Source organism: Lactuca serriola, chromosome 2, assembly GCF_051521515.1.
Source record: "Lactuca serriola cultivar US96UC23 chromosome 2, Lser_US96UC23_V15, whole genome shotgun sequence".
NCBI classification, from domain to species: domain Eukaryota; kingdom Viridiplantae; phylum Streptophyta; class Magnoliopsida; order Asterales; family Asteraceae; genus Lactuca; species Lactuca serriola.
In genome coordinates, this window is record NC_136409.1 from 5,369,554 (window position 1) to 5,373,189 (window position 3,636).

A 3,636-nucleotide genomic window follows, 5' to 3' on the forward strand; every position below is an offset into this window, starting at 1 on the left:
CATATTCTTACACAATAAAGTTATCGATTTTACTATTCTTACACTTGTTCATTATACATATTCTTACACGTTAAAATTACTGACTTTACTAATTATCCTTAGGTTTTGCTCAAAAACTAGTTATACAATTCTACGGTTCATAAATTTAATATTATTGAAGCATACAAAGAAAGCTTGTTCATCAAATCAAAAATATACTCAAGAATAAATAGTAAATTTATCAACTTTAACACATACGAATTTTAATCAAGCGAACATATTATATAATTAATTGGATTTAATTTGAAATTATTGAAACCAACACATAGTTTGTGAATCATCTACTCTAAACGAAAGTAAATGATTGTTAGCCCAAATTCAATTCAGAAATAACACAACTAGAAATCAAATAAACTTTGATAAACATGATTAATTAGACAAAACCGAATGATTCCCATGTGTTTCTTCTCTTGATTCCTTCGGATCTCGCTCCGATGTTGATCTTCATTTTCCAAAATTATTATGAGGTTTCTTTTGTCGTAAAACTTTGTGAGAAACTTTATTTTTCTCTAATGATCAGAATATGTCCGTATTTATAAAGTTTTCAAATTCCGTAAGTTGTGTCATGATGGCTTATCCATCGTGTCGCTAAACATAATCCATATCATGTGTTCTCCAAGTTTAACAGGGCATAGTTATTTATACGTCATCATGATTCATCATCTTCATGTTGCTTAACCCACATGAATGCCTATCGTAATTTTTTCACAATCTTTTTCTTTTTTCATCAATTCATTCCAACTATTCACTTTAGCGCATCATTTTGTTTCTATTTTATTCCAAAAATGTATTTATGGCTACAAAACAATATTTACGCCTACTAAGTAGTTCCTTGATTTTGGACTAAAATAGGATAAAAGTATCAAGAGATCGCATAGAATATATGAATAAAAATATCAATATCAGTTAACTATTGAAGATGCTATAACTCAAGTCGGAATTAGTCGAATTAGTAAAAACGGACTATTGAGCCGGTTTATATAGACTTATTAGAAGCTTTATTACATAAAATTGAAGATGCTATAACTTAAGTCGGAATTAGTCGAATTAGTAAAAACGGACTATTGAGCCGGTTTATATAGACTTATTAGAAGCTTTATTACATAAAATTGGATTCTGTCATCATCATCAAATCTAATATCTAATAATTGGGACTAACATATATTGTTTATTTGCGTTGTTTATAGAATTTGCACTAGTGGACCATGTGTTGATATGGATTGGACATTTTATATTTCTTTTGCAAGATTCCAATCTAAGCAAAAAGAAACATTAAAGCATCATCTAATTAAGCCGATGGATTTAAAACCAAATGACCCTGACCGAGAGTGTGGACCTTTTCTTGACATGACTGTTTATCATGGATTCTTTTAATATTTCTAGATTGCATTAGCTTCAAGCTATCCACTTGATACGGGTTACACAACATAACTAACACCTTCAATATTGGTGGGAGATTAGAAATTTTAACTTTAAAACTTATTGCAAATAACATTTGACTATCTTAAACAAAAAAGAAAAGTACAGAAAGTTCAGAGAAGTATATATTATCTTGCCGGCCATAGCTATGGCCAAAATAGGAAGAAACTATGAAGTAACATGGCCTAGCACAAACTGTTTTTTTATTTATCATAAATTACAAAAATGGTTATTTTTATTTTTATTTCTTTGTTATAATGTTTTGTTTCTATTTTTTAATTAAAATATAAAAACCAAAGTATAATATTGTAGAAAGAAGAAATCAAATATTATAATGAGAGGAAAACTAAAAATATACATCGTTATTTATTTCATTGACCTTTTTATTAGATAATTGCATCGAGGAATATTCGTTTGATTAGACTATTCGGAGTGGGAAGATGTTATAGACTCGTCGTGTGCGTGATAGGCGTGAACACCACCCCCGGGGTAGCGTCATTGGCATGGTGGTGATGGTCTGTTCTTCTTCTTCCTCCTCCTCCTCCTCTTCTCTCTCTCTCTCTCTCTCTCTCTCTCTCTCATGCGTTAAGAGCAACACCGGTGGTGGTGGTGGAGGGATGCGGTTGACTTGGGAGTGAGGTGGAACAAGCCAATTGGTTTTTATAAAACCTGGTTGAACCGTTAAAATCTGTACTGAAACGGTGTAATTGGACTTAGTGATCTTTTTCACATCTATTTAAACTTTTCTTATCATGGTGTGCATCTTTTGTTTGATAAAGGGTTGCATATCTATTCTTTCAATTCTAGAAAATGAATATGAGAATATGAGAATCCTCCTTAATATATGAAAATAGTTTTGTCATTTGTTTTCTTCTAATGCATTTCGCTACATGATTTTTTTTTATTATTTTTATTTTTTCCACATGTTATTTTATGATTTTTTTTCGTTTTATTAAATTTCACATAATATCTAAATGTAATAATAAATACATATTAATTTCATTAATGGACATCCATTCTAATTTCATATTTACTAAATTAAAGCATCATTAGTTTCCTTTATTTATTTATGTAAATTATTTGTTTAAATTTAAAAGAAAAAAAACAATTTAATTTTAATAATTCAATATTTTTCTCACTTTTTATAAATTCAAACATCAAATGTTTAGAACTTTCATGTATATAAATTTTTTAAATAAACTCATATAATACATGGGTTTGACACCTAATATTTCGAATATGGGATAACAATATAACATTTGACTTGATTTCTAATGTTAACATTGACCAAATTTGTAGACTCTCAAAATGATAAAAAAAAAAAAAAAAAATTGTGACTTGGATCTTTGATAAGGTTTTCTTTATAGCTTAAGTGATGTATTTTTGTTACTAAAAAATGTTAATGTTATGAAACTTTTGGATTATGTCTGACGCTTTCTCGTAATGAAATTGTGTAAACTCTATTTGATATTATAATTATTTAAATTTGGAGAAATGGGTTAACTAAAGAGTCAAACCGGAAATCCGCCATAGTCAAACCGAAAACCACTTATCAGATCAGTTTAACTCAAAACCTGATTTTAAAACATTGCTGATAAGCTATGTAAACATTCACATGACATACAACACATAATCACATATAACCGTGTCAAGTGATATTCGGTTGATTGGGTTAATAGCACGTAATAGCTTCAAGATAATTTAATGGGATAATGACTTAGGAGGGTAATAAGGTTTTCGGTTTGTCCGTATTAGGTCACTAAGGTTTTTTTTGTGCGTATTAGACCAATATGGTTGTTATTACCATTTAAAAATAGTCCTTTTACCGGTTTTAACGGTTAAAAAGGACTATTTCTAAACGGTAATAACAACCATATTGGTCTAATACGCACAAAAAAACCTTAGTGACCTAATACGGACAATCTGGAAACCTTATTACCATCCTAAGTCATTAACCCTAATTTTAAAGACATTGAGAATATATGACTATCAACAGTAAACTACTTCGTTTAGAACTCGTGTCGTCCCATATAACCTGCTACTCCTCTATATAGCGAAGCTCTTCATCTATAGTCGTCCCTTTGGGGAAATCTGATAAAATTGGAACGATATAGAGAAGATTAGCATGGCCGCTGCGCAAGGATGACACGCACAAATCGAGAAATGGTCCAAAATATT

General features: G+C 29.9%; 1 non-coding gene across 1 annotated transcript; it reads left to right on the forward strand.

The window, feature by feature from the left end:
- The first annotated feature begins 3,533 nt into the window (after nucleotides 1-3,533).
- LOC145091061 (U6 spliceosomal RNA) lies at nucleotides 3,534-3,636 on the forward strand. The gene has a single exon (XR_013701950.1). It is a non-coding gene; the product is annotated as a U6 spliceosomal RNA (small nuclear RNA).